The following is a 20,676-nucleotide window of genomic DNA, read 5'->3' on the forward strand; positions in this document are numbered from 1 at the left end:
TAGTAATGTAGCATATACAATAATAAACATGCTGCATTCTATATAAACATCTATATAGGGCTGGGGATGTTGCTCAAGCCATAGCACGCTCGCCTGGCATGCGTGCCACCTGGGTTCCATCCTCAGCACCACATACAAACAAAGATGTTGTGTCTGCCGAAAACTAAAAAATAAATATTAAAAAATTCTCTCTCTCTTTAAAAAAAATAAACATACTATATATTTTTCTTTTCTTTTTTAGAGTAATATTTAAATTAAAATGACAGATTTCTTGTTTCTGGATACACATACACTAGTAATTTAATATACCAATTACATTGATGTATAATGCAATATGCTATATGAAATCTACAGTATGAAGATTGCTTTAGAGAATATTTGGCATATGTACCTCTGGTTAAATAGCTTCTTTAAAGAATAAATAGCTATGTGAAGTGCAATGGAAGTGTTAAAATAACCCAAAGAAATAAATACTCAAATAAAAAATTTCTCCATAGATTCACCAGAAATTCAATATAAATGAAATGCAATTCCTGTCATTATCATCACAAAATTCAGTTTTTATTTTAAAATCAACACAACTATTGTTATGTAATTAATTTAGGAATAACATTTATCTCTTGTCCAGAATAATGTTCAGAATTCAAATATGACCAAAATAAATTATGATAGCATAAGTAAAACTAACCAGAATGTGGCCAGGTGCCATGGTGTACACCTACAATCCTAGAAGCTCTGAAGGCTGAGGCAGCAAGATCATGAATACAAAGCCAGCCCCAGCAACTTAGCAAGGCCCTAAGCAACTTAGTGAGAAAAGATCTGGGGATGTTGCTCAGTGGTTAAGGGTGCCTGGGTTTAATCACCAGTACTAATACATAAATAAAATAAATTAAAAAAACAAACAAACAAATAAAAAAATAACTTGGATATAAAGAAAACCCTGGTGATATTTTCACATTTCATATATTCTTTTTTTTATGTGTGAGTTCTTTTCACACTGCAAAATAAGTATTCATAACTCTACTAATTTCCTATTTGTAATTCTGAACCATTTTAATCTAAAATTACTCCCCCTAAATGTATAAGCTTTAGTTTCAAAAACCTTAGATTTGTACCTGACTATTACATTTTTTCTTCCTGGTTTTAATAATATAATTATGACTTTTTAATTTTACTGGAACATTGATTTCATAAGGATGGTGGACAGAAGACTATGGTAACAAGAATAGGTTAAGAGATATGTGGAATTTGCACACAAGTTAACTGTTAATTAAATTTGACACTTCCTATTTTAGATTTCCTAAAATACTCATTATAACACCTGAAAAAAAAGCAATGATAGAATGAAAATAAAATAGAATATTTAATTATTTTAATTCATCCAAATTATTTATTATTCTTTGGCTTGACATTGATTTGTGAAAATTATGTTAAATTATCACATTGGTTATTTGTTAAATGTCCTTAGAGAAATACTCAATGTAAAACTTAAAGAAATGTGACATATTTTAATCAGGTAGCATGCTAAAAATTTACAACCTTTATAATTAAATGGTATTGTTATTTTTTTCTTTAAAAACATATTTTTATTTTATAATTAAGTAAAAATTATTAATATTTTAAATAAAATATTTTTCTTGATTTTTAATTTAATGTGAAAAGGAATTTCTAATTGTTTAACTTATTTTTGTATTTTGTGAAATCTGAGAAGAAACCCTATTTGATCATAATATTGGTTTTAATTACAAACAATTGTGTAATATTTTCCAAACTAAAAATGGTTTAACTTGGAAACATAATTTGTAGCCATACAAGAACCATTAATTTCCATTGCTCCATATATATCTCATTATGCTGACCTACTTATAGCAAGAATTTGAAGGAAGAGCTGTAGAAAGAGACATATCCAGTTCTAGAGAAGCATTGAATTTAAAAGCACTATAAAGTTCAAAAGGTTTTATTGGAGAAATTGTAGGGAATAATTTGAAATATGAAAATAGGTCAGGAATAGAATTTTAATAAATGATAACTTTTTTCTTTTCTAAAGTGATTTCACTAACAGATCTCAAACCACAAAACACAGAACAACTTAAAGAGTCCTTCAAATTTATTGAACAAGGACTCTTCAAAATATATGCTTATACTTAAATACAATAATCCAGACATCCATCAATAGTATGCTCAGCTATATTAAACCTATTGCTCATTCTATCCACTCGTTTATTGTATAATTTATAGTTTTCTCTATGCCAGGGATGCTCTTTCTCCTGAGCATTATATTTCAGAAAATTTTATTGTCTCCCAAAACATCTAAATTTTTAAGGATTTAAATTTACACCAGGCAATATATTTTGTGATTAGGATTTCTATTACTTCAAATTATTATGTTTTAAAATTCATAATTAAAGGTAAAGTTCAGAGATCTTGAGCCCCATATCTTAAACTGAAACTTTGCAAGACAATGAAGAAGTCACCATTTCATACTTTCTCAAATGAAAAAGGAAGATATTGATTTTAAAAAGGAGATTGCTACCAATTCTTACAGAAATAGTATTTGGAACAATTTTAGATAGCACTAATACATCTGTATTAGAAAGAAAGAAAGTACAATTTAGCAACTTTGATTAACCAGAAAATTTGGCATCCCATGATCCTTCTTTTACCATGTTTCACAAAATTAAACAACACAAAGCCTCTGAAATTTTTTAGATGTATTGAATGTCACCAGTGCCCTTCTCAGGTCATATGTGACTTTATCTTTTCCTTAGACTCATCCCCAGGTATACATGTACTATTGTTTTTCATGTACTTGAGCTTGAAACTCTCTTCAGAAAATGATGTCTATAACCCTGTATCCATTCAAAGTCCAGCACAGGAACCTGAAAAGATTTATTCTACTTCAGTGGTCCAGGCAGCCCTAGGTCAATTACCAGCCCAGCCCATCACATCACTTGTGTGGAAGTCTTTCTGCTATACTGCCGAAAAGGAAAAATCCTAACATAGAATTTTAGCTCCAGGTTTCCTCTACAGAGTCAGTCAGAGGTGGCAGGTGACATTTCACCTGGAAGGAATGGATCTCTGGCTCTGCTACTTCCTCCTTTATTGTTCTTCCTACCATGATTTTTTTTTTCCCTGAGGAAATTCGTTTAATAAGTCAACTGCACATGATATCTTCTTTATGTTTGCTTCTGGGCAACTTGAACTAAATCACCTATATACATTCATTCATCTCTATTTTCTGAATAATAGCAAGTCTATGATCTATAAAATTTCTGATGTCCTTGGAGACTCATCTTTCCTCATCTAAGTATTTTTATGTGACAGTTGATTATTTTCAATACATGGATTTGTAATTTATTTTGCTTTCTTTATTTTTAAAATCTGAGTGGTCCTCATATTTTAGGATTAATTCTGAGGAACAGTTGACAAAACTGTATGTGAGTATTTCTGTATTTCACCTAACTAAATGAGGACTTAGACATTTGTATCAAATTAAATACAACGAGGTAGATGCATGCCGTTGAATATTTACAGCAGTTAGGAAACGATGTTTATAGGCCAAAATAGAAAGTGAGCAAACACAGTTTTCAGTAAAAAAAAGAGAACAGAAAACCAGATAATATGCACAATAATAAAATAATAATATTTACATAAATTGATGCTTATTAAACAATATCTACTTTTCAAGAATATGTGAAGAAACACATACTTTAGAACATTAGAACCATTGTTTACAGGGAGAGGAGGTGGAGAAGGGAGAAAATGGAATCAATCAATCTATTAGTCAATCAGATTATTCTCTCTAAACCAAGAGTATTGGTAACCAAAATAAGTGTAAATTAGTCCTGATATAATTGAAATAGAGAAATAAGAAATAATGTTCAGCTATTACTTAAAAAAGAGTGTACTAGTTTGTAAAGAACAATCTCTTTTAATAGCAAACCTTGTAGAAGAAAAGACTTTGTAAGTAGTACTAGTGCTTCCATTTAGCACATCTAACCTAGGTATGTTCAATTAGACATTATTATACAGGAAGGAAAAAATAGGATATTATATAGATAACATCTCTATGCTGGGTTCTGGGAGATAGTGAAATGGAGATAGAAATTAGAAAGAAATAATTCAGTTATGACACACATGTCTGCATTTCTGGAGCCAGGCTGTCAGGATAATCTAGAAAAACAGGACAGAAAAAAAAAATAGGTAATCTCTTGCCTGGGTTTTCATTTAAAAATCAGATAGGAAACTTTAATGAGGGCTTCTGCATCCAGCTTTAATATATTTCTGTTTTATTTTCTTTTACTGGTGTGTGAGTGTGTGTGTGTGTGTGTGTGTGTGTGTGTGTGTGTGTGTGTGAGAGAGAGAGAGAGAGAGAGAGAGAGAGAGAGAGAGAGAGAGAGAGAGAGAGAGAGTGTCTCTCCCCCAGGCAGAGAGAGAGGAATTACTCAGAAGAAAAGCTTTAGTTTCATTTTCCTTTTCTAAGTGAAGAAGAATGTTCAAATTTCCTACATTCCTGGAGAGAACAAAGTGAGAGACTGGTTGCAGACTTTTTGCATCCTAGACCTTTTGAATTGACTATCCTAGGACAAAAAGCAAATAAAAATCATAGTCCATAATATTTAAGGTCAGTAACAGCTATAGGAAGTTCAGCACATCCAAGAGGACTATCAATGACTCACAGAATTGCTGAAAGAAAGGTAAGACAAATCAAACAAATATCTTCCAATTGCCCGATTCAGCATCAGATACCCAAAATTCTATTCATGAAAATCCATGGATATAATTCAAGATGGGCACAGAGGAGTCACCAATCTAAACACCAGAACACTACGTCTATAAATCTACTCTGTAGGAATTTAATCTTGGGCCACAAATATTAAGAATTTTAAACAAAAAGATTTATTCAAAGATTATAGCTCTAAAAAATGATAATACAAGTTATTGAAAATAAGATACATCTTCATCACTAATCTAACTAGAGCATATACAAATTTCTAACTTGTGTACAAAGATTTTCTCAATGATCAAATAAAATTCTATACAAATTCTAAGCATAAGAGTAAATGACCTTTGCAGAGGAAACTTTTGATTGCCTGCCTAGAGTTGTTTTATCATCATTATGATTATCATTGCATTGTTATAATCATTTGGTTCTATGGCTGAATGTAGATGTAGAAACAACTAGGAAAATGCTGTGTTAAATATGTAAATAATATACAAAGACATATAGCTCTAAAGTAGCAAAGTAAATTTTCTCATAATAAAAAAGTGAATAGTTAATTTAGAGTATCTTAAAATTCAATATGATTTTATTATACATATATATATGATTTTTATACTTATATATATGTTTGATTTGAATGCTGTGTAATACAGACTTTACCTCTATTCTTCAGAGCTGAAACATTTTAAAAATCCTTTTTAACAAACATGAAGAGTGTAATAACAATATAAAATTATTGGAACTAATATTGACCAGGAAATTCAAATTCTTAAAATAACTAAAAATTATGTTCTAATTATGTATGAAATAAGTGAAATGGATGTTTACTTGTTCATTTCTTACAATATAGCTGTTTTTAAAGATTCATAATTCAAAAATGGAGGCACATAATCTATTACAAAAGTTGTTGTTCGCTCCTGGGAGAAGGAAGAAAGCATGATGATTCTTCTAATGAAACAATTAGACTAGAACCAACTGTTATTTCATTTCAAATGTTATGTTTGTCATATATCAACTTGTTGTTTATGATTGAACTGAAGGAGTTCGAGTGACACATTGATATTTTTAAGTATTTGCTAATATTAATTATTATAAGTTTATGGAATTTTGAATTCTAAAGGAATGAGAGGATATTTATTCTAATAACCTGACTGTTAAGAATTCCTTTTTAGGGCTGGGGATGTGGCTCAAGCAGTAACGTGCTCGCCTGGCATGCTCAGGGCGCTGGGTTCGATCCCCAGCACCCCATAAAAACAAAATAAAGATGTTGTGTCCACTGAAAACTGAAAAATAAATATTAAAAAAATTCTCTCTTTTCTCTCTCTTAAAAAAAAAAAGAATTCCTTTTTAGAACACCTGTTGGGTTTTAGTCTTCGGAGTATAACTGCACTGAATGGGAGTCCATCCTCACCCATCTGTGTTTCCCTCCTTCTCTCCCATCATTTCTTCCTTCTACCTCCACCTCCTCTCCCTTCCTTACTCCCCCTCTCCTTTGCAACCTTGTGTTTCCTTCCTTTCTTTGTTCATCTCTTCATTCCTTATTATTTTTGTAAATGCTTACTGACTCCTCTTTCCTCCAAGCAGTGGCTAAATATTTTATATGCAGTTTAAAAACAGACCTAGTTTATACTTCATTGCATTTTGGAATAGAAGCTATGAAATGAATAAAGCACATTCTGGATGATATAATGAGTGCTGCAGTATGTCCGATTAGCACGCTATTTTCCAGATTTTTATTAAATATGCCAACTACAGATGAGAATGATATAAGCAAAAGGGAAATTCAAACTGCTCTTCCTTTCTTTCCCATCCCTTCTTCCTCCTCCTCCTCCTCCCCTCCTCCTCCTTCTCCTTCTTCTTTTCTCTGCCCCCCTCTCTTTCTGTTTAAATCTGCAAAGAGAAAGCCACTGTGCATTTAAAAATAATAATGTCATTTTGTAGTTTGGGTAAGATTTGTGCATTATTTTAGAGTCATGCTTTTTCTTGTGGGATAATTTACACATGTGTGTACTCTTCTGTTGGTTAGCTTTTCATCACTCTGGCAAATACCTGAGATAAATCAACTAAAAGGAGGAAATGTGTATTTTGGATCACAGTTTCAGAGGTTTCAGTCTATGGTCACTTGATCTTGTAGTTTTGAGGCTATAATAACACAGTACATCATGAAAGATATACAATATTTCTTTAGACTATATTGGTTTTTTTCCTAATAATTATGACCAATACCTCCCATTCCCTATCTTACCATACAGTAGCAAGGCTAAATCTTCCAAATTTTGTATGCATTTTTAAAAATTTAAGCCAATATTTTCCTTTTTTTCATTCATTGCTTTTTTATCCACTTCATTTAATTTTTTCCATTTTTAATTTCATTCTATTGTTTTTTAATCCTAAAATTTAATTTGTAAATCTGTGTCACCATTCTGGCTAAAAACTACGTTTATATACACACACATGCACATATTTAAAAATCATGGCCTCGGGCTGGGGATGTGGCTCAAGTGGTAGCATGCTCGCCTGGCATGGGTGCGGCCAGTTCCATCCTCAGCACCACATACCAACAAAGATGTGTCCGCCGAAAACTAAAAAATAAATATTAAAAATATTCTCTCTCTCTCTCTCTCTCTCTCTCTCTCTGAAAAAAATGGCCTGATTTTGACCTTCAAATAAGAGTTTATTGATTCTAGACATAGACTTTCAGATTAAATTTGACTTCTTCACATTATATTTTAGAGTTTTTATAGAACTACTTGACACTACTGCATCATATTGAGGTTCTGCCAATATTATAAAAATAGATTCATAAAGATGCTTTGCAGACATCATCATTTTCTTTAACTTAAGGTATAAAATATGGCATTAATATATTTGGCAACAGTGTCATACAATTTGATAGTGTTTACTTAACTCATCTTGGTTGTTTAAAACTTAATGCTATACTATTTAAAGTAAAATTAGAATATGTTCTTAATTTTAAATTATTAGTGTCAGGTGTTATATCAGGTTGATAATACTTGCTCCACTTTGAGGAGTAGAAGATGGTTTACATAACTCAAAGATTTTTAGTTTTCTTCCTTTTACATCACCTATCCCAGTTATTGCATATGATATTCAACATGCTTCAACACAGTTTTGAGACAGAGAAAATTATTCAGTCTCATCCTAGGGATTTCTCATTAGATGAATGAACAAATAAAATGTAGTATATATACACAATGGAATATTACTTAGCCATAATAAAGAATTAATTTATGACTTTGCCAGTAAATGGATGGATCTAGAGACTATTATGCAAAGTAAAATAAGCCAATATAAAAAATCCAGAGGCTGAATATTCTCTCTAATATGTAGATGGGGGAAGAGTAGAAGTTGAATGAATTAGACAAAGGGGAGTAAAGGGAAGGGAAGGGTAATACGACTAGAAAAGACAGGGGAAAGAATCTGACATAAATTTCCTATGTTCACATATAAATACACCACCAGTGAGATTCCACATTAAGTACCATCACGAGAATAGGTCCTCAACATTTAGAAATTAAATCAGTTCAGAGAAACCATAACTCAAAAAAAAGTCATAGAGGAAATTTTAAAATATTTTAAATATATAAAATATGAATATGTAACTTTCAATTATATAAATTCTGTGAAATGTTGCCTAAGTGGAATTTTGGAGAGTAGATATACATATTGGAAATTCATCATAAACTAATGGCAATTCATATGTATCAATGTATAATATCTATTTATATATATCAATGTTTAATATCTATAAATATATATATCACAATCAAACAGACTTTTTTTCAAGTATAAAAGACTGATGACTCCACATTTGACAAAAATTTGTTAGAGCCCAACACCTATTTACTATGAAATCTAAGCAAACTAGAATGCAAGGCACTTACTTGGTAAAAAATGTGTATAATTAGCCATATTTTATACACACACATATGTACATTTATACATACATATATATTATAGAAATATTTATACTATATGTCTATACACAGCATAGTGTGCATGCATATACTTCCAATCTCTGTCATTTGAAAAGAGTTACAAGCAACAACAACATTCCAGAAATTATGAGCATACCTGATTCCCAAAACTGCTTTCAGTACTATTTTTCAATAAAACAAAAGAGAGGTCCTTTAAGAAATGGCTGATTGTAAGATGAGTCAAGAAATATAAAAAGTGAGCTTGAAATATGTTACACTGATAGCAAACAAAGGAGTACTACGTACATGTGCACATAATGATGGGGCTATTTCAAAAGGACACTTATAGGACCCAAATGGATACACACACACACACACACACACACACACACAAACACACACACACACACACACACAAAAAAAAAAAAAAAAAAAAAATTCCTCGTAGCCAAAGCTGGAACAACTTGGAAATAAAAGAATATAGTGTCGGAGTTTATACAGATATAATAGTATTGAATAAATAAATATGTAAGGCTGAAGAGGAGATTAATTTTCCATGTAGAAGAATTCCTAAACACTTACGTTGTTACTTGCCCCAAAGAAAAGGAGCATAGCTCTGTGCTCCTTTAGTATAGGTTGTGTATTATTATGCTTTTCTTCCAAAAGACAAAATATGGGAAAGGAGGCAAAAAGGGCAATTTCACAGTGAAGTAACTTTCAAAACTGTACCTGTGCCAGGTGGTCAAAGTTCACTTTCATAGTGATCATCCGTGTTCACAGAATTTTTCCTTGACAAGGTGGTGAGAATGGCACCCTATCTATGCATTCTTCCTCCTGAAAATATAACTCCATTGTGACCATAAAAAAAACTTAAGACAAACCCTAATAAAGAAACACTGTTTAAAATATCTGAGCATCCTATTTAAAATAATTCTGAAAACCAGAACCTACATAAATCTATGTAAATATAGATAAAATATTTTCATTATCTATATTTACATAGATTCATGCAGTACATCACTCACTTAACTAAGTAAAAATGCAATTTTCATGTATGATATTTGATAATAATAAAAACTTCTTGTACTATAAATGAGAAGACTGTATTTTATTCTCAATGTTTATTGCAAATCTAAAATTTTAATCATATATAGAAACTGTATATATACATGAATATAGGTAAATTGCTTAGTCTATAAATATATGCACTACATATACACATGATATTATATGTAAACATACAATGTATCTGTGTTTATGTACCTACACTCACATTTTTATATTATATACTACATATTATATTGAGAGAGTACATTTTGGAGGCTTTATTTGAATAAATATTTTTCAATAGTATGTAAAAATTGTTCAGAGCAGCAATGTGAGCCAGAGGAATTCTAATCCAAGAAGTAAGTCAAATCCTAAAGGAAAAAAAAAATAAAAGAAATGTTATTTCTGAATCATTTCATCATTTGTTTCTTTAAGAGACAGGAATAAATAGTTTTTTGCAAATGCAACACCATCAAGTGTGTGTCTACCACCTAACTCCTTCTTTTGCATTGATCAAGTTCTGTCCTTCTGTTTTTGTTCAGACCACTCTATCCCATTTTCTTGAATCTAGTATGTTTCCACAGCACATATAATTACACATTGAATGATTTCTTATGCAATGACTTTGAATTATTACTGGCATTCCTTATTTGTTAAAATCTTTAATATATTTTGTTAACTTTGAAGGAAGTGCTATGAAGGTAGAATGTTCTCTGACCTACATGATCTTTACGTAGTTTCTGTGTGAAAATGTATTATGTGAAAGGTCAGGCTGATGATGACTGAGGTTTTAAACTTTGATGACTAAGGTCTTAAAATCAAATGACTTACATTTATATGTGTACATGTATATAGAGTCTAATTCATTCCAACATTTATTATTAATATTCCTATGAAATAATACTTAAATGCAAAAAGATTTTTTAAATGCCAATAACAAGTAGAGCTTGTTATCAGTAACCTTCTTGAAGACCATGTAGAAAACTTTCAGAGACTGATTTTACTACTTTGCCTGTAGGGCACATGCCCAGAGGGCCTTTGCCAACCCAACTCCTTCTCCTCTTTTTCCTTGATAGTTCCAAAACATAATCTATAGCATGCTACGAATTTAACATATTAAGAGAAGGGAGAATTTTCTGGAACAGCCAGAGCCCTTCTCATCCCTCCTAGAACAAGATGTCTTATGACATTTTAACCCAATATTAAATGACCTTTAGTGTACAAAACCCAGAGTGAAGTGCCTTTTGGTATCCATCAGCAGGGATGCAATTAAATGCATCCTCTCTTAGCAGTTTCCCTGAACTGTGGAGGACTGACTCACTCAGGATTCTATACCCGTTCCTGCCTGTTTGTAATATAGTTGCTTCAGTTATTGACTGAATATTTTGTCTTACTGTACTCATGGAAGTGGGATTGATACTGGTACACAGTATTGCCAAGGTGTTTTAGAGTTCATCCCTTCAGTTAATAGATGTGCACAATGACCCTACTTCATTTCCCTGTCTAGGGGCAGTCCACATTCCTCTTCCATGTTACTCATATTCACCAATACTCTGCCATTGCCTGGTATATTGTTGATATCTAGATCAATACATTACTTAAATGACAAGGATTAATGAATTACTTATACATTATATATACATATATCTATACATGTGCATAGCAATATATGAATTCATACATTTTTAATATATTTAAAATAAAATATGCTCAAACAAAAGAAGAAAAATTAACACAGAGTAATAGAATAAAATCAGAATTTTGTAAATTAAAATCATGTTTTTGTGTAGCTGTTAGGTCTACCCTTATCAACAAGGAAATACTTGGACCTTTTAACATCACTGGAATGTTTTTTTCCTAAGAAAACAATTTCTTCATTAAAAATAAAATGCTCATTATAGATTGTACATGAGACATCTAAAAATTATCATCCGTTTGTCTTATGAAAATGCTAATGTTTATATAAAAGCATACAGTTACTAGTTTTATAAACAAATTTCTGGAATTTGATAGTAACCTTATCTGTATCACTAATGAAATAAAACTTTTAATGCTTTGGTGAAAAAAATTTTAACATGCTATAAAAGTATCTCATAAAACAATATATTAGCTAAAATTTACAACTTAATTTGAAACTAACTTCTTATTATGAAGAGAAAATTGCTTGTGATTCAGACAAAATCATCCATAAACACTATTAATTTTCTCCTTGCTGTGACCTACATCCTCTTCTTCTAGTCTGGTGCTCATACCAGTATTGGCACTTCATGAATAAAATCCTTCAGAAAAATCCCCACAATGGACTCTTCGTTTTATAAAATACAAATCTACAGAGAAAACAAAACAAACATATATTCAGTAATTTTCTAATAACTTTAATACAACATTAACTTGATTGCTATGCCATAACAATCTATTTGTACAGCTTGAAGTATAATTGAAGGTATTCCTGTCCTTAAGCTATTTAGGAAATAAGTTTCCATAATTGCAGCCCATTGATTCACTCAATAAATCATTCTTCTAAGATGGCTGACTTCCACATGAAAATATGCAGAACCTCTGTGAAAAATATAAATCGAAGATCTATATTTATATTCTTAGAAGTGCCAATCATTATTTTAAGGTCTAAACTTCAAAATTTGCAAAGAGAATTTTTTGTTGTTGTTTGTGGTATTAACTGTAAATGTGTCATGTGCATGTTTTGATAACATGTAGACTCAGATAAAATGATTTATTTATTTAGTGCATTCATTCATCTTGCATTAAGCAACATGAGGAAATCTTTAGTATATAAACCTTAAGTAGTGCAAGGAATCCTCATTATTTTGTGATTAAAATAATAGCCAGCTCCCAAAGGAATGTAGCTTTTAGAAGAGGACAGCAGCCCAGTTAGGCAACTCAGTCACAGTAGCAAGGAAATGGACTGAAGCAGTGTAATATTCATGCCGTGTGGTGCCTGATGAAACGTAAGATGGGTAATAGGGCATTTACTGTTCACACATTTTCGCTCTTCACTACTTCTCTCATACCAATGTGCCATAATTTAACTATTGCTTTTACCTCCATCACTATTTGAAAATTAATGTTACTAAATTTTTATTTGAAATTAACTAGATTTCAGTAAAAAGAAGTAGAGAGAGTTTATAAATGTAACATCTGTCACAGCCAGAGCTAACTTAAAAACAGATGTTTTCCTATAAGATCTATCATTTTTATTTATTCAGACTAAGTTTCTACATGTTGAAGTCTTGGTCAAACGTAAGTATTTTTAAAAGGTCAGATTAGTTTCAGTGAATGTCAAGTGCCCAGTTTAACAGAACAGAAGTCTGCAAAGAATCAAACTCTTTTTCTTTTTATAGAGGCTGATCATCATGTGTAAACAACATTTCTAAAGTACAACCTGAAAAGAAGATTCAAATTATACAACCCATTAAGAAGGAAACTTAGTTTTTGTTTTTTAAAATAGTAAAAAAAAAAAAAAACAAATAAACAAACATAGCATTTGCAGTATAATTATAGATCATTCCGATCATTTGCTTCACCTTTTCTAGTTCTTCTTCTGTCTAGGTCATCAGCATAACAGGAAAATAAACAACTCACGTTACTAAACCAAGGAGCTCCCTTACCTGAAAATCTTGTTAATACCCTTGTTAATACCACCCTGTATTCAGGAATAGTGCAGTCCTACTTTCCTAATGAAAAGGAGACTTCCCATGAGGGAATGGCTACCTTTTATCTCCAGCGGTACCCTGGGGCTGCCTCCAGACATTGTCCAAGGAAACTCAGATTCCACTGGAGAACCACACTTGCCAGTCTTTGTGGTCTTCTCTGAGTTTGGTAGCAAAATTTATTTAGAACTGCTAAGCTTTAATTTCAGATGCCATGTCACCCTATAGTTCTACTTAAGAAACATTAATTTATAGGTTCAATTCAATTCAACTATAATTCTAGCTAATGGACCTTAAATACCTAGAAGATGCATGAAACTGTGTGTCTATCAAGAAGAATGCATCACTTCCATTAGTTCCCGTACTCTGTCACGTCTTTACACACATAAAATTTTATTCATTTTATGTTACCAAAGGATTAAACATTAGGTCTCTGAAGTAGTAGTTAGAGGAGGCCCTTATAAGTGCTTAGATGTATAATCAAAATCACCTCTAATGAAATGCAATCAGTTATTGTATTCCCTGGCTTTGCTGGTTCACATGATATTGAACTGTATTCATTGACCAATGCTAGTTGCTAGTAAAAAACAGTATTTGAATTTACTGTGTCACAAATCTGCCAAGGAGATGTCTGCAAAATGAAACAGAAATGCCATCTATCAAGATAATGAGAAATCATGAACTAAGACATAGGTGTCTAGATATCAATATATTACATTCCATATTCTAGGAGAACCTATTAAAGAGTATGGTCATGTATTACACTATGGCATATAGAATAGAAAGCTGATGCAGAAATTAGTCCCATGTACAAATTTATTAATCGCTTTGGATGTTATGATGCCATTTAACTCCTTGCCTGTCAGCTACTATTTTTTCCTAAATATCATAGGATATATTTTACTGTTTAAAAATATAGAGAGCTGGGTTTGTGGCTCAGGGGTAGAGTATTTTGCCTGTCATGAGTGAGGCATTGGGGTTGAATTCCCAGCATCACATATAAATAAAAAAATAAATAAACATATTATGTTCATCAACAATATAGGTACTTTATATATAAAGTACATACCATTATAAAATAGAGTGGCTAAAAATTAAAGTGATTATTTATTTGGTTCACAAATCTACATTTTGTGCAAGTTTCATTGAAGATGGCTTTGTCTTTGCTCCATGTGGAGTTAGCGGTTGTATTTGTCTGGGGCTGGGGGAAGATGCCCTTCCTAGAGAACTTGTGCACACTTGCCTGGCAATCTGGTGCTGGCTTTCAGTTGAGAGTTCACTTTAGTTTGCTGATCTAGAGGCCTAATTTCTCACAATTCAATGACTGGTTGCTAAGATCAAGTGTGCCAACAGTTAAAAAGTGGAAGTTTCTGGCTTTCTAGATCCTGTAACTAGCACAGTCTCAATATTGTCGTATTTCATCGGCAGTATTTTGAAAATAAAGGTTGAAAATAGCATTATTTGAATTTATATTATTTATATTTATATAAATATGCTGTCTTTATTATATTATACATTAATGTTTTAGTTGTTTTTATACATACATCCTATAAAATATTTTTATATGATTATTTATATATAATATTTGTTATGAGTGACACCTAGGAGTATATGTTCCATCCTAGGAAACAACTCTTTTTCATCCATAGACCTATGATATGACAAAAGTTACTTGCTTTTCTTCTTTAGCATGGCTAAGGGTCTGTTAATTTTATTTATTTTTTTCAAAGAACCAACTCTTTGTTCTGTCGATTTTTTCAGTTGTTTCTTTTGTTTCAATTTCATTGATTTCAGCTCTTATTTTAATTTTTTCCTGTCTTCTGCTGCTTTTGGTGTTGATTTGTTACTCTTTTCTAGGGCTTTGAGATGTAATGTTAAGTCATATATTTGTGGACTTTTTCTTCTTTTAAGGAATGAATTCCATGCAATGAGCTTTCTCCTTAGAACTACTTTCTTAGTGTCCCAGAGATTTCAATATGTTCTACCTGTGCTGTAATTCACTTCTAAGAATTTTCAATTCTCTCTTTGATGTCTTCTGGAACACATTGTTCATTCATAGCATATTATTTAGTCTTCAGGTGTTAGAGTGGACTTCATTTCTTATTTTATCATTGATTTCTTATTTCATTCCATTATTATCTGATAGAATATAGCGTAGTATCTCTACTTTTTTAAAAAAATATTTGCTAAGAGTTGCTTATATGGTCTATTTTAGAGAAGGATCCATGTGCTTCTGAGAAAAAAGTGTATTTGTTCTTTGAAGGATGAAGTATTCTATATATGACAGTTAAGTCTAAGTTATTGATTGTAGGATTGAGTTCTATAGTTTATTTTTTCAGCTTTTGTTTTGAGGATTTATCTAGTGATGAAAGAGGTGTGTCAAAGTTACCCAAACTTATTGTGTTGTAGTTTGTTTGTCACCCTGATTCCAAAACCAGGCAAAGACACATCAACAAAAGAAAACTTCAGACCTATATCTCTAGTAGATATACATGCAAAAATTCTCAATAAAATTCTGGTAAATTAAATACAAAAACATATCAAAAAGATCATGCATCATGATCAAGTGGGATTTATCCTAGGGATGCAAAGTAGGTTCAACATATAAAATCTACAAACGTAATTCATCACATAAACAGACTTAAAGATAAGAATCATATTATCATCTCAATAGATGCAGAAAAAGCATTTGACAAAATACAGCACACCTTTATGTTCAAAACACTAGAAAAACTAGAGATAACAGGAACATATCTCAGCATCATAAAGATTATCTATGCTAAGCCCCAGGACAAGATCATTCTAAGTGGAAAAAAATTGAAGGCATTCTTTCTAAAAACTGGAACAAAACAGGGATGCCCTCTTTTCACCACTTGTATTTAACATAGTTTTTGAAACTCTGGCCAGAGCAATTAGACAGATGATAGAAATCAAAGGGATACACACAGGAAAAGAAGAACTCAAATTCGCACTATTAGCTGATGATATGATTTTATACCTAGAAGACCATAAAACTCCCACTAGAAAACTTCTAGAACTAGTAAATGAATTCAGCAAAGTAGCAAAATATAAAATCAACATGCATAAATAGAGTGCATTCCTGTATATAAGTGAGAAACCCTCAAAAAGGGAAACAAAGAAAACTATCCCATTTACAATAGCCTCAAAAAATTGGAAATCAACCTAATGAAAGATGTGAAAGATCTATATAATGAAAATTACAGAACCCTAAAGAAAGAAATAAAAAAAGACCTTAGAAGAAATAAAAGAAGACCTACCTTGCTGTTGCATAGGCAGAATTAATATAATCAAAATGACAATACTTCCAAAAGCAATATACAGGTTTAATGCAATTCTGATCAAAATACCAATGACATTCCTCAAATAAATAGAAAAAGCAATCATAAAATTCATCTGGAAAAATAAGAGACCCAGAATAGCTAAAGCAATTCTTATCAGGAAGAATGAAGCAGGTGGCATCACTATACCAGTTCTTAAACTATAACATAGAGCAATAGTAACAAAAACAGCATGGTAGTGGCACCAAAACAGACTGGTAGACCAGTGGTATAGAATAGAGGACACAGAGACTAACCTGCAAAATTATAATTCTCTTATATAGACAAAGGTGCCAGAAACATTACCAGAGAAAAGATAGCTCCTTCAACAAATGGTGCCGGGAATACTGGAAACCCCATTTGCAACAACATGAAATTAAAACCTTATCTCTCACCATGCACAAAACTCAATTGAAATGGATCAAAGACTTGAATACAACCAGAGACCCTGCATCTAATAGAAAAATGTAGGCTCTAATCTCCATCATATGAGATTAGGCCCAAACTTTTTAATAAGACTGCTTTCGTGCAAGAATTAAAACAAAAAATTAATAAATGGGATGGATTCTAACTAAAAAATTTTTCTCGGCAAAAGAACAGAGAGCCTACATCTTTTAAGCAAATCTTTACCCCTCATGCATCAGATAGGGCACTAATCTATAGGATATATAAAGAACTCAAAAAGCTAAGCACCAAAACAACAAATAACCCAATCAATAAATGGGCAAAGAACCTGAACAGACACTTATCAGAAGATGATATACAATCAATCAACAAATACATAGAAAATGTTCATCATCACTATCAATTAGAGAATGCAAATCAAAACTATGCTAAGAATTCATCTCACTTCAGTCAGAATGGCATCTATTATGCATACAAACAACAACAAATGTTGGCGAGTCTGTGGGGATAAAGGTACACTCATACACTGCTGAGGGGACTGCAAATTGGTACAGCCAATATGGAAAGCAGTATGGAGATTTCTTGGAAATTTGTGAATGGAACCACCATTTGACCCAGTTATCTCACTCCTTGGTTTATACCCAAAGGACTTAAAAACAGCATACTACAGGGACACAGCCACATCAATATTTATAGCAGCACAATTCACAATAGCTAAACTATATCAACCTAGATGCCCTTCAATAGATGAATGGATAAAAATATGTGGCATATATACACAATGGAATATTATTCAGCAATAAAAGAGAATAAAATCATGGCATTTGCAGGTAAATGGATGGAGTTAGAGAAGATAATGTTAAGTGAAATTAGCCAATCCCAAAATACCAAATGTGGAATGTTTTCTTTGCTATAAGGAGGCTGATTCATAGTGGGATAGGAAGAGGGAACATGGGAGGAATTGATGAACTCTAGATATTGCAGAGGAATTGGAGGGGGAGTGAGAAGGCATGGGGTTTTAAATGATGGTGGAATGTGATGATCATTATTATCCAAAGTACATGTATAAAGACACAAATTGGTGTGATTATACTTTGTATACAATGAGAGATATGAAAAATTGTACTGTATATGTGTAATAAGAATTGTAATGCATTTCACTGTCATATATAAATAAAAATTTAAAAAAAATTTGCTTCTGAAGTATAGTCATGGAACTGGCATAAAGTGGATATTTGCATTTAAAAAAAAAAGAAAAAAAGGAAAGAAAAAAGTGACAGTGGGTCCCAGGCAAGTTCGAAATCCAGAAGGGCAAATTCTAATAGATGTGAAGCTCTGAGAATAATACTTTGTGACTCGTTGGCTTGTCCACCTGGCCTACTCAGTAGTGGCCCCACCCTCTTAGTCCAAAGAGTTTCCATTTTTTTTCAGATCTCTGCAAAAAGATCATTTTTTCTTCATTTTATGTCATTTCGGTTTCCTCAGTCCAATATGGACAACCATTCTGTTGATATAAAAAAATTGCAAAAGCAGAGACTGGGGTTATAGCTCAGTGGTAGAGTGCTTGCCTAGCATGTGTGAGGTCCTGGGTTTGATGCTTAGCACCACATAATAATATGTAAAATATTGTGTCTCTCTACAACTAAAACACTTATAAAAATTGCAAAAACATTTTGGGTTTTTCATAAAACTTATGGAGCCCTATTCCATGAGACTTGAGGTCCTACAGTGATCTTCCTAAATGACTGCTTCTCTGCTGTTGGGATTCTGCTGAGAAAGTTGAACCTGTACATGAGTCATGCATCTGATTTAATCAATGACTTTGCATCCACACACTTTTTGTTTCCAGAAAACATTGGGGACTCTGGTGCTTTTCTAAATCATCAAGTGCTCTTATTTTTTCCTTAAAAATTCAAGCCTTCATTTATAATTCTTCTCACACATTATAAGCAATGTCAGCTGCTACTATAAAAGAATGCAACAGATTAGGTAGATTATAAACAATAGATGTTTATTCATCTTACAGTTCTGGAAGTTGGAAAGACCAAGATCAAGGGGCCACATCTACTGATGACCTTATTGTTGCATCATAACATTGCAGAAGAAGAGGAAAGCACTTGGGACACAGAGGGGGAAAAAAACTGTTGAACTCATCCATTCATGAGGAATTCGATCAATAACTAACACTTGAAATAATGCTCTCAATTTCATTAGGTGGTGCTCTCCTTACCTAATTACCAAACTTCCCATATCAATACTGTTGAAATTGTACTTTAACAATACACTTCTAAGCTTTTGAGGGGACATTCAAACTATAACAAACATGAAGAAAAAATTCAGGTCCATCTCCCTATGTTTGCTTGAAAACTTTTTTGACCAAATAGCCTATTCACAATTTTAATATGTGTATTTTTTAATTTGTTCTAATTAGTTGTACACATGACAGTAGAATGGATTTTGACACATTATTCATAAATGGAGTATAACTTCTGGCTCTTATGGATGTACATTATGTAGAATCACACTGGTTGTGTAATCGTATATGTACATAAGGTAATAATTTCCAATTTAATGACTATATTTCCTCCCACTATACCACCTCCCCTCCCATCTTTCTTCTCTGGCTAATCCAAAGTATCTCTATTTTCCCCTAACTCCCACCTTATTGTGAATTAGCATCCATATATCAGAGAAAACATTTGGCCTTTGGCTTTTGGGATTGACTTATTTTGCTTAGCATGATATTCTCTGGCTCCATCCATTTACTGGCAAATGCTATGATTACTGGGTAATATTCCATTTTGTATATATACCACAATTTCTTCATCCATTCATTTATTGAAGGGCATCTAGTTTGGTTCCACAGTTTCTCTATTGTGAATTGAGTTGCTATAAACATTGAAGTGGCTACATTACTATAAGGTGCTGACTTTAAGTCCTTTGGGTATATAATTAGGAGTGGGATAACTGGTTCAAATGGTATTTCCATTCCAAATTTTATGATTAATTTCCATACTGCTTCCAGTAATGATTGCATAAATTTGCATTCCTACCAGCAGTGTATGAGTGTACCTTTCCCCCAACATCCTCCCCAACATTTACTATTGCTTGTATTCTTGATATTTTGATACTTCATCTCATTTTGGAGTGAGATGAAATCTTAGAGTTTTGATTTGTATTTCTCAAATTGCTAGAGATGTTGAATTTTTTTCATATATTTGTTGATTGATTGTATTTCTTCTTCTGTAAAGTGTCTGTTCTATTTCTTAGCTCATTTATTGGTTGGGTTATTTGTATTTTTGGTGCTGAGTTTTTTTGAGTTCTTTATATATCCTGGAGATTACTACTCTATCTAAGGTGCATGTGGTAAAGATTTTCTCCCATTCTGTAGACTCTCTCTTCATGTTATTGATGGTTTCCTTTGCTGAGAAGAAGCATTTTGGATTGAATCATTTATTAATTTTTTTTAAATTTTACTTCTTGTGCTTTAAAAGTCTTGTTAAGGAAGACAAATCCTAAGCCAACATGCTTAAGATTTGGGCCTGCATTTTCTTCTA

The sequence above is a fragment of the Ictidomys tridecemlineatus genome, chromosome 8 (assembly GCF_052094955.1).
Source record: "Ictidomys tridecemlineatus isolate mIctTri1 chromosome 8, mIctTri1.hap1, whole genome shotgun sequence".
Lineage (NCBI taxonomy): Eukaryota > Metazoa > Chordata > Mammalia > Rodentia > Sciuridae > Ictidomys > Ictidomys tridecemlineatus.